Here is a 13,347-nt window from a genome sequence, read left to right as displayed (position 1 = left end):
TGTTCAATTATCCTTAATCAAGTAAATCTGTTAATTCTTCCTAGCTTTTCTTATCTGGGATAGAAACCTTTGTTACCCTCCTATAGATTTCATCCATCTCAGTATATTTAGTAAAAGTGGATTTTAGCAAAAATATATGCTTGATTTCATCCAGGATGAAGAAATAATCCCTTAGTGTTTTTACTATGAGAGCTGGTGTTGTTGATCCTTTGATATTGGCGACTGAAGCTGCATGGTGCCCACCTCTATTAATTTCTTGACATAGTCCTAAATTGGCATCAATTTATCATTAATAACCATCATAGAAGGTAAACCTTTGCTGACCAAAGGTTCAATCTTGTTGAAAAATTTCTGAACTATGTTGTTAACATTGTTTCACTTTTCTTGTAGCTGAAGGGTGAGATTTTTCTTAGTCAATGAGATCAAAAAACTGCTCAAGAGAGTGCACATTGTCAACCGGTAGGCTGTAGCACCACCTTTGTGGGGATTCACGAAGTGTGTATGCAAGCAGTGGGCTAGCCTCTTCATCAGAACATTCATCTTCCTTGTTAAGCATGGCAAGGAAGTCCTGTAAGAACATAGGCCAGACCACTTCGGCATCACCATCATACGTGAATTCGGACAAGAGATAGAAAAACCCCCTTGTGATGTTGAGAGGTTCAGCATGCGAAAAACATTGTGGAGGGGTGAGTGTAGCAGAATCCATGATAGATATACAAAGGTTCAAAATAGGATAAGAGGACCGAGCTTGTCATTTGGCCCTCCTTCTAGCATCAAAAATGTTGACGGTGTTGGACTCACCAACATTTTAGGGGATCTCCCCTGTAAGAAGTCCCAACTAGACCTCAGACCATTTGTTGTAGGAGTCCCAATTGTGGGTCGTAAAGATTGCCTTGACCACAGTTTCATAGAGAGGTAAGTAAGATGTCCCTATTGATAGAAAGGGTGTGACATATATATCAAGTTAAAGAAGGCACGTGAGCGGTTCTAACACATGGAGCGTGAGGTGAGTACACCCCTTGGAAACCTGTGAAAGCATGGAGTTAAGAAGGGAACACACAAGAAAAGATGCATCACAACATGGAAGGAAAGTAAGCTAGCAATCGAAAGTGATGATTAAACTAACAACACATTTCACTAAGATTCATACATACATATACAAAAAATAGCTACACATGCATGCATAAGAAAACATATACATATATCATTTAAAGTAAACAAGATAGCTGAAATACAATATGACATATGAATGAAACATGGTACTTTTTTATATTAAGAACTGTAAGTTCCAGTCATACAATAAAACCATGACCAACCACTAGTTCTGAGAGTGGAACATTACAGTCACTGCCACCTGCTCCTCCAAAGAGATATATTAGGTCTTCATAGTGTAGAATCCAAGACTCGTTACAATGTTATCCAAGCTCTCTCTAATATACTCTTATTGGAAGCTTGGCCAACCAAAAGCCTCTATAATGAGGTATGAGGTACTATATATAGAAGAGGGTGGGGTGGCCCTTGACATTTCCCTTTGTGACAGTTCAACTACCTTCATGACTCTTCATCTACCCTATCACTATTACATCCAACTATTGACACTTGAACTTCCACTTGACAAGACATTACATATAATCTGCACATGTATTCATGTGAGACAAAATAGGCTTGAGAAATCCATCCAGGACATCACTATGACTCAGACAACTGTGGGAATATCCGCTCTTGGACATCCTCACAGTGGTTGACAGTAGCAAAATGATGCCAAGCTTGGTAGTCTGCGATGGTGTCCATGTACTCTAAGGTGACATATTTCTCGAAACAAACTCTTGCCTCCATAGCATCCGGATACACTTCTCTAGCTCCTATGTCCATCTCATCTGATAACATGCATGCCATTGTCTTGAGTGTGGCCAGACCAACGAAATATTGATGCATGGTGTCTGCACTGATCACCAAGTTTGCGCTGGTGGCTATGCACATCAACTCATCAAAGTACGAGTCAAGCTCCAGTTGGACCTATACCTTTGTGTTTGCCTTGTTGAGTATCCCAATAGATGAGATCACATGTGCACGCACAACAACATCCATGCTCTTGAATACCTGTGCATGGAAAACCTACAAACTAGTGATGAGCTGCAAGAGATCTTCATAGTTCTGGATCTGACTCTATATTTGTGCCTTGAGCTCGATTGCTTTAGGCTTAATCATATTGGGCAAGTGTAATGACGCACCCTTGTATCTCATTGTCCATGTTTGCATGTAGTCAACAACAACATTCATGTTTGACAAGCTACCTGCTCTCTTAGCACATCATTGTTGGCAACCGTTGAGATGGACAACTACCTTATGCATGGTACCAAACGTGGAATACAACACCCACATGACTATGTCAAGCGAAAATACTTCATCAAGTATTGCCTTCTTCAACTCTCCTCAGGTAGATGTTGTAACCAATTCTCCTTCCTGCTTGACCTTGTGTAACGCCTTAGCCATTCTCTTGTTCTCAGCTATCAAGAAGTGAACACTCTAGCTAGTGGCTTTGGCATATGCTCTGCTAGCATCAACCAATGTTGTTGGATGTTTGCGCACGTTAGACATGATCACTCATTCCTCAAACTACGCAGGAGATGTGTGATCATCCCAAGTAGGCAGTTTACAGAACTGCACAACTCTATGTTGTGACTCGTCCAATGAAATGTTCTGCATCTCTCCCTCGGGATTGTATCCAAGGATTTCATTGTCTCCTTGGTCACTTGGGACTTGCTCCACTTCTGGATCTGGTGAAGATGGTGGGTCGACCTATTGGTGGTGACGCATGAGGTCGATTTCTTGCTCTAAATCCTTTTGATCCATGTCTGTATCCATCTTCTCAAGTGCTCATTTAATCTCTTTAACATAGTCCTACTCCAGTGACTGCTCATGCTGTCTACTTGGTGCCAGTTGTTCGGATGAGTCGACTACCTGTATGGGCGTAGTTTCAACTGTCTGTACATGTTGCACCCCCTTTTTTACATGTTATTGTTGCTCTTCCTTCTCTTACTTGTGTCGCTCTTGTTTCTTCCAGAGTTTCTCCTTTAACTCATGCAACTCCTTCTCTGTTTCCCACATTCTCCATTTTTCTCTCTACCTTTGTGCATTCATCCTGTCATGTTGTTGCCTCTTCGACTTTAATGCCAAAGCTACTTTCTACACAAGTGGGTCTACCTGAAACATGCAACTTTTTTTCTCCTTTGCGTTGTCGATGATCTTCCTCTTGCCTTTGTTTCTTGCTCAAATGTTTAGCTCTGTTGCTGCTGCTACTGGTGCTCCCCTAGATGATCCTTCACATTGCTTCGCTAACCATTCCACAGCGATGACGATGGGTTGATTGGGCCTAGAGAAGCTGTAACAATATCTCCATGGGTCCTTCTCGGCCTAATGACACACCCAGTGGATCCACTGGGACTATACTCTTGTGGAGTGATCTTTTACAAAACAATGTGGGTCATATGGATTGTAGCTTCGGGTGTCAAAAGGATATTCCTTGATCTCCTCTGCTTCGACATCCACATGATTGAAATTCCATATCCCATACAACCTAATCCACAATGGAAGAGCAAGCCAGAGTGCCTTCTTCTTTCAGTATAGCCTAGTTGATAGTCCTTCCAAGATGTGGCATGATACTTCTGGCATGACGAGCTTATCCATGGAAAGCTTTGGTAAAACATGCGGAGGCTTCTCCGTACTATAAAACCGTATGAAGGTGCAGAACAATTAGGAATACCATTCCGTTATATTGATCAGTGCCTCCATTCCTTCCTTCGACATGCAAGGTGGTTCCTGCTTAAATATCATATTCTACACCGAGGTGACAAAAATATTTGACAACTGTGTGATAACTCCTCTGAAGTTGCATTCAGACAACATTTTGCAATAAGTGTCCACAGAGGTCTCCATCGATGTCCATGCCCACTTCAAGCCCGGGAACTCCTCATAGGCACAAATTGCATCTAAAACATAAGAGGACATGTATATTTCTTCTTATTGACCTTTAGGAGGATGTCAAGCTCTTGTTACCTATTCCTTCAACCTGTGAGCCAACATGTCAGACTAGTTGCATGATTTGCCTTCACTAGCTAGTTGGTCCAATGCGATCACCCAACTCTTTGGGAAGGTTTCCGTGTCCTCTTGGCAATACAAGCGACATGAAAACGTGACCATGTATTGATACGCCTTCCACAATATCTTTGTCTTGTAAACCTGGTTGGGTGTCATCCTGAATTTGGTCAACTCCTTTGCCTAGCTCTTCAAGATATCCCTAGAGTTAGCATTGCAGCTCGGTATGTTGAAGGGTGTCTCCATGGTGATCACTGGCTTCGACATATGATACTTTTGTTCATAACCATGTGCCCTAAATGTAGCAATCTCCATATTGTTGACGCTACTTAATGTCATCGTCTCATGATCAGTGTCTGAGACAATCCAATATATCATGTCCACGCATGGGAACATGGGATACCAGCATGCAATCCAATACAAGATAGACTTGTGAATGTTCACATAGAGTTGGTGGTCTTCGAGGTCTTCCCCAAATGTAGCTACAAATGAATCATTGACCTCTTTCCATTTCAACTTGATTTCCTTGTCTACAATCAGCTTGGTGTCTTCATAGAAACTTGTAGACAGTCATTCAACTGCAGCACCAATTGCACTTACGTCGGTGTCCTTTGATCCTTCTCTCTTGGAGACCATTGATCGTGAACTGTTGAGAGGCAGACGGACACCTTCTATATCTGGATACATGGCGATATGCATGGCGAGAAATCTATTAGCTAAAATGAAAGAAAACTTGAGGAATGACATGCAACATACCTGAGGATCAACTGGCAAGGATTGCGTAATTTTTCCTGGGTGGCCGGGAGACTGGCCACCAAAAGTGCACAAAAGGTAGTCTTGATTTCTAGGAGACTAGTTGACTACTCGAATTGCGGAATGCCTAATCTAGATTGGCCTGCTTGCTGCTCGGATTGCGGAATGGGCAATTTCAACTCATAGGGGTTGTAGGCCCAGTGACTGCATTGCGCAATTTTCTGGGCTAGCAGTCACTGCCTCTCAGAATTACACAATGCAAGACTGGAGGATAGTGACTGGGTATAAATGCGCATTTTGTGGGAGGAAGGCAGAGACTTCCCTCTCAGGATTGCACAATATTTTCTTGGTGAGACACAGTATGGGATAAGGTTACCCCAACCTGCTAACGAGAAATTGAAAGAAAATGGGGATGTGAATGCATGGTGATACTGAGTGTAAGTAGGAGTGAATGATCGTGCATGCAAACAACTAATGCAAGATTCAGAAAACGAAACAACATGCATGTGTGTGAAGTGAGTCGTTGAATCAATGACTGTTTGTGCAAAACAATGTCATGCATGCGAAAACAATGAGATGCTAACGATAACTGAAACGGTGCTAGTACGAGCTAATATGCATGCAAACGATAGCAAGCATTCACAGAAATTGTGCAGACAACACTCATGCAAGCAAAAACCCAAAATGTGACAGAAATGCTACAAAAGACAAGTTAAGCACACTGACCCATAAATAGTTGAGTTGGGTGTGCCAAAGACTCCCGGATGTGTAGTGGGATGTTAGAGATCCAAGATCGATGTGAAGAAGTGAGCTATGGAGCATCAAATAAATAAGTTTGAGGCTCATGTCGTGTATGCCACAAATCTAGGAAAAAGTGACACTTGGATAAAAGATTCTAAAATGATGTTTGCATGTAACCTCTAGCTCCTAAAAATATATCCTTAAAATCTAGGGATGCTTTTTGCATGTTTCTTTTTTCTATTTTGGTAAAAAGCAGCCCATGCATGTAAATCAAGTTTTTGTGGTCCCAGGTGGAATCGGTCAACCAATGGGACATGCAACAACCTTCTTACCTGAGGGAGAAATTTGTGCATTTCTGGGAGGGAGATCGGCTGGCTGCCCAAAGGGATTGCACAATTTCTGGGCTGAGCAGTTGACTGCTGCCAAGAATTGTGCAATTTCTTGGCTAAGCAGTCTTACTGTGTGAGATTACGCAGTTTTCTCTGGGATGGTTGATAGGCAATATTGCACAATTTCTGATCCCAACAAGAGTCTAGTCAAGATTGCGCAATTTTTGTTGGCAAGGCTAGTTCCCCTTCATAATTGCACAATTTCTTAAGGGAGTTGCTTAGCTAGCAGCTAGACCAAGTTTGGGGAAGCAGCCTATGAGGGGAGCGAAACAAGCCATCATGCACAAGCTATCATGCTGCTATAAAACCACTCAAGCTCATGTACTTGACAATGCAAGGCATGCTGCTAAGGATGGTTGGTAGGGAGGCTCGAAAACGAAGCTAAGGAAAACTTTAGTAGGGTGGTTGTAGCCGCTAAAACACAGTCCTAACCATCCTCTTTTGGGGGATAGAAGGTGGTTTCAAAAAAAATGGATGTCAAACCTTCCCCTTAAGCTAAAATGCTTTGGATGGCTCGCATGGAAAAATAAGATTTTAAATTGGGATAACTAATGTGAGAGAGGTTTCATTGGGCCAGAGAGACGTGTAATGTGTATGTCAGAACTTGAGGATGTGGTTCTCATTTTCCTAAATTTTCCTTTTGTGACCTTTATTTGGACTAGTGTATTGAATATTTTAAATATAAATTCCGATTGGAATCCCTCTAGAATGGAATCTTGTTTGTAGGAATGGACCTCGGGTTATAAGGTATATCATGATGTTCCTCTTTATATATTCTGGGGCATTCTAAGGAGTTGGAATGCAAAAATATTTAGGGATTCTACAATGGAGATCAAGTGTATTTGCATGAAAATTACAGCATACTCCAATGAATTTGGGTCGTGGAATGAGAAGGGTCCATCAAGATGTATTCCAATTTTGAATATTTTTATGAAATATCTAGTGGGGTTTTTCAATGGATTTTATGGGACTAGGGCATAGATAGTCACAAAACCTAGCAATTATTATCATTTTTCCTACAACAATGGCATTGGTTCTAATACCCGAGCAAAGACCATTACACTTTGGGGGATCCTATATTATGCAAAGTTTTTATTTACCGATTCAGAGGATGTCCTTGGTGATTCAAAGGTGGTTATCGATTGGTCTTTGTTGCGGTCTTCTTTTGAACCTCCCTTGCACATAAATTGGATGAAAATAATTAAAATGTTGATTGGAAGTTTTTGTGGAATGACTCTTTCACATATATATAGGGCACAAAATGTCATTGTTGATGCATTATCTAAGGTGGGATACCAAAAACAAACAAGAGAGATTAGTTACACTAATTTCTACGATGATAAATTTTAAAGAACGGGGAAAATCCATTTTACATAGACTCTCATATTGATATGGAACATCTATTTTTCTTTTTTGAGTATTAGTGATATTTTGTGATGTAGGGAAACATAATATGTTTTAACCTAATAGACTACATGCATAGATGTAATTTCTATCTAGATTGTGATATTGTTTTGTGATCATAGGGTATCTACTAGAAATGGTGAATATCTGGGCAGATATGTTTAGATGTGATAGTTTGTTTTGCGAACATAAGCTATATATGAGAAATGGTGAATATATTGGCATATATGCAACACGTAATCAACTTATTATAAATAGAAAACTTATTGGCTTTTTTTTGTCGTAAAACGTTTCGACCACTTTTTTAAGAATTCAAGTTTATAGTTAACAAGCTTTATTAATAATATTACAATAAGATTTATTGATAACATTTAATAAATTTATTAACACCATTACTATTAATAACATTTATTAATAATAAGGTTTAATAAGCTTTATTATTAGGGTTTAATTTCAAGGTTTGTTAACAAGATTTATTATTAAGGTTTAACTAAATTTTATTAATAATATTAATATCTTTATAATATTATTTAAACTTTAATTAATTTAATACATTAATCTATGAATTAACCCATAACATCAAGTTCAACCATATGTATTCATAAGACTATATTCAATGTACTTATACTTAGACATCATGCCCAGCATAAGCATAGTATATTAACCATAGACATCATGCCCAGCATAAGCATAGTCAACTCTATGTATCGTGTCCATACTAAGATGGGCATAATAATAATAATAATATAGTTATTAATTATAATCACTTTAAAGTTTATAACTTTATCATTAATAAGTTTACATAATAAATTTAGTATAAGTTCAACATTATCTAATATTTGATGTATAATTTATCTCAATATTTATCTTTTAATATAGCTTTTATAAAATTTTCAACAATATAATAATTTTTATCATTATTGAAACAAGCTCAATTATACTCCACCATGGTAATCTATAACTAATATATTTTATATTTAAAAATGCTAATACAAATTATATTTAATAATGTTTACGAATACAATTATCATTTATTAATTTATTTATAACGTTTAAGTTTTATTGATAATAGAAATATTTAGGTTTATTAACAATGTTGAAATCCCCATTGAAAAACATAATAATTATAGTCAAACATTGCATCATGGTTGACCATAATCAACATCATTCTATAGTCTATACAATGAACCATAGTCAATCATCCTTAGTCAAATTTTGTTGACTATATTCAACTCGAGTCAACAATGGTTGAACAAATACAACCATTGGCAACCTTCATCATGGTTTATTTGGTTTACTATGTTTACCTAGGTTTACTAAGTTAACCTAGGTTTAAAATATTGACCTAGATTTACTAGGTTTAATATTAAATATTGACAACCATGGTAAACAATGTTCACCATTTACAATCGTGATAAAAAATTAACATTGCATTGTGAAAAATTGATATCAATGTCACAAACTATCAAATGGCAACCTTCATCATGGTTTATTTGGTTTACTATGTTTACCTAGGTTTACTAAGTTAACCTAGGTTTAAAATATTGACCTAGATTTACTAGGTTTAATATTAAATATTGACAACCATGGTAAACAATGTTCACCATTTACAATCGTGATAAAAAATTAACATTGCATTGTGAAAAATTGATATCAATGTCACAAACTATCAAACAAAAATTGACCTAAGAAGCTAATGAACTGAAATAAGTGTCACAAAATGAAGAACACAACATGATAGTCTACTAGTGGTTAGGTTTGATTTCATAACTCTTAACTAGAGTTACAATATGGACTCTTCTAGAGTCTTCTTCATCATAATCACATGGGTAATCCATTTCCATGAACAATGTGAGCTGACATGGCATCGTCTCGAATTATTATTCTCAAAATAGGAAGGTCAACTTCTGAGTGGCATAAATTTTTGATATAGACTCTCATTGAGGAGATTATTACGTTGTTGATAAGGTCATTCTATGAGGAATATAAAAACAAGGTTTTGCACTTAATAGGAAAAGTTTTAACCCCAAAAAATTCTATTTGATACCTAAAACTAATCCCAAAAGGTTTTAGACCCAAATTTGCCAAACTGGGTCCCGCCAATAAAGAAGTTCATGTGAGTTGATTCCTCCACTTTTCCACTATAAAATCATTGATATAGATTAAAAGTAATATAAGTATCTCATCTAGATCACAAATGCGGGAAATATCAAACGCTATGAACCTTCTATATTTGATTAATAAGATGAGCAAGCCTTATCTTCCATAGAAGCCTTAGCTCCAAATGCTTAAGAAAAGTTGGAAGAGGGAATAATTTTACAAAATAGGTCCATTACTATAAGATAGGGGAAACATGGCCCATAGTATATTGTGTTGGAATGATAACTTAAAGGAAAAACAAAAAGGTACTTTAGGGAGAAGGTGGACAAAAATTTTCTTCACCTCATTTAGTAAAAGATTTTGGGGACAAAAACCCTCCCAAAATGGGGAGGTATGATTTGAATTAGATATTTTTTTCATCTATCTTAATGCATTGAGAGTATAAAAATTAGAGAAATTATTGTGTAGGATCATTTTTACTAGTTGGTACCAATTTGGAGAGTTAGGGTGTCGAAAATACTAGATCCATTTTGAGGTGTTTAGTATTTTATGCTCTAAATTATTTCTCTTAACCATGAAACCCCAAGGTTTTCTTGCTTTTCATCTATCTTGATACTTTGAGAGTATAAAAATTAGAGAAATTATCGTGTAGGATCATTTTTACTAGTGGGTACCAATTTGGAGAATTAGGGTGTCAAAAATACGAGATCCATTTCGAGGTGTTTAGTATTTTATGATCAAAATTATTTCTCTTAACCATTAAACCCCAAGGTTTTTTTTGCACTTGGAGACATTTCCAATCATGCAAGAATCACATCAATTAGAGTCTGTATGGAAAATTTATTCCTCTCAAACCTACCATGTTCAATGACCATGGTTCAAAAGGATGTCATGTTAGCCCCCATTAATCATGCAAAAGGGTCTAGCCACATGTAAACTATGAAGAAGACACTGAAAGGGTTAGTATTCTAATTCTAAGTGAGAGTTGAATGATTCAATCCTAACCCCTTGTTGGCTATAGGACTATGTTAAAATTGGGTCATTGTTTCATTCTATTTGGTTGTATGTTTCTCCACAATAGAGTAGAGAAACTCCGAGTAGGAGTGAGAAAGAATAATAATGGTAGTTAGCATTCTAAAGTGTCCTAAAAGGCCACGAGTCTTAAGTAGCTCCATAGAGAGTGTCTTCTCCTTCAGACTTGTAGTTTTCCATTCTAGAGATAAAATAAAGTAGGGTGACCTCACTATCCAATTGGGCTTTCCTATAAGGGATTCCCAAAGAAAATATTTGTGCTCATTGTGTATGGTATGTTATTATATTTGTCATTATCTATTTTCTACATTTAATCTATTTCGTGTATAAACAAATATTTAATAATTAACAAATTTGAAAAATAAAGGAATTTAACCTGTATAGTATATAATTCAGTTTATTTTATCAAATCTATTGTGATGGATTCTCTAGTGCACTAGATTTCACCAAAGGGAAATCAAAGATTTTTATGATTGTTTTTTGTAAGGGTTTTCTAGGATAAAATTTTATTTTTACTATCAATCTATTTTCTTCTATTTTCTTTATCTTTCTTTGTTCATATGAAGTCAAAAGGATGTAACTCACCATTTTCAAGGTTGTGCAAACTCATGGTGAACAATGAGCATGGAAAGACAAGAAATGATTCAATGTGTAAGTGTGGGTGAAAGAAGTAATGCTCATTCCTAGAGCTTTGTAGTAATAACAACACTAATTTATGCAAACTTGGAGATACATTTTTTTAAACTACATGTAAACAGACATATAACTTTAAGAGTTGGTTAAGCATGTGTAGCCCTGTAAAGCTTAAAATGATAAGGGACATGTAGGGATTCCCATATAATGCGGTTATAAGTTTTTAAGGGACTTAGATCCAAAGAATTTCCCCAAATCAAATTTAAACGGGGAATGCTAGGATAAATTTATGTTTAAAATAAGTGAAAATATTTTTATGTTACACCAAAGTTTTAGGGCCCATGGTTTGGATGACCCATGTTATATTGTGCAAGCTTGAAATCCTATGTCAGAAATAAGTCAAGCTCACTTGACTCTTAAATTGAACACATTTCATAAAAAAATAAAAATAAAAATTGTAGTTGGATTTTTTAATTAAAAAAAATCTTCTTACTATTATTATGGAAAAATTTTGAAAAATAATTTTTTTCAAAATTATTAATATATCTTCTTGTATTTTATCTTAGTTACATTACTTATTTTCTTATTAAAGTTTTGAAATAAACTCTCTCCGTAAAATTTAATGAAGAGAAAAAAATACCCTTTACCAACATATTTAAATACCAATATATAAAATTATGTATAATAAAATGAAAGCCCTTTGGACAATTCATTGACTTCACAGATTATAAACTAAGCGAGAAAAATGATTCACACTATAGCTATGGGGTATCCTACTTATTTGTCAAAATATTGTCAAACTCTACTATTGGTTATGATATATCTATCACTTGGCATTCGGGATGAATTGGCATTCAATGAACTTCTATTTATAATTAAGTTCATTTAAAAATTGGATATTGATTTTTATATTTATATTAAAATTGATATGACTTAAAGTTAAACTATAAAAAATTTTATGAATAACTTTTATTAAAAAAATACTTTGCCAAGGCTTTGAGGCTTGTGTTAAATCTATCAAGAGCATACATATGAAAACATAAACAAAACTAATGAAAAAAATTAGAAGTGTGTTTCTCAATCCATGAGCTCAACTATCATTGGAATCTCATATCTTCATAGTATAAATGAATACATTATTATATAGCTGGAATATTTCTAATTTGATTATACATTATCTTATTAATCTACTGTCCCTAATAATTTGTTCAGTGATAACTCACTACACCTATAAATTTGTTGCCCTAATTCTCATAACTCATAACACAAAATTTGATCGCTAATGTGTCAACAATTACATATCTTATTTCAACCATTATCCTCAACACTCCCCCTTAATGCTTAATGAGGTGATTCCAAGCATATCCCTCGTGTATTCGAACTTCCCTTTAGGTATTGCTTTGGTAAATATATCTACAAGTTGTTCATTTGTTTTAAAAAACTTTATTTCAATTTCTCCTTTTGCCACATGGTCTCTTTATGGCAATCGTAGACAAGTTATCACAGTAAATAGTTGTGGCATACTTTTGTTCTTGTTTTAGATCTAACAATACTTTCTTCAACCAAATTGCTTCACATGTTGTTCTTGTTGTTGCAATATACTTTGGCTCTGTAGAAGACAATGAAATAGTTGGTTGCTTCTTTGAACACCATAATACTACACTTGATCCAAGGCTGAATACATAACATAAAGTTCTTTTTCTATCATCAAAAGATCCAGCCCAATCACTATTTGTATAACCAACCAACCCAAAATTATTTGATGAAGTATACCAAATTCCATAATTTCTTGTTCCACAGACATACCTCAAAATTCTTTTTGCTCCTCCAAAATGAATCTTACTTGGACTTTGCATGAATCTCGAAATCAAGCCTACTACATGCATAATGTGAGGCCTAGTGGTAGTAAGATACAAAAGGCTTCCTACCAGACTCCTATAGGATTGAGCATCTACCTTTTCAGCTCCATCTTCTACATAAAAATTCTCATTTGTATTCATGGGTGTGGTCATGGGTTTACAATTTCCCATTTTCCATTTTTTAGGAAGATTTGAAACGTATTTTTCTTGTGAAATAAAAGTTCCATCACTCGTTTGTGTCACATCTATGACAAGAAAATAATGAAGCAAACCCAAATCATTCATTTCAAATTCAGTCATAATAGCTTGCATGAACTCTTCGACTAACAAATCACTTAAAG

This window comes from Pinus tabuliformis, chromosome 7 (genome assembly GCF_031772625.1).
Source record: "Pinus tabuliformis cultivar Carrire ecotype Pingquan chromosome 7, CPIR1, whole genome shotgun sequence".
In the NCBI taxonomy this organism is placed as follows: Eukaryota; Viridiplantae; Streptophyta; class Pinopsida; order Pinales; family Pinaceae; genus Pinus; species Pinus tabuliformis.
The sequence above is the reverse complement of the archived record's forward strand: the minus strand, read 5'-3'. Positions refer to the sequence as shown.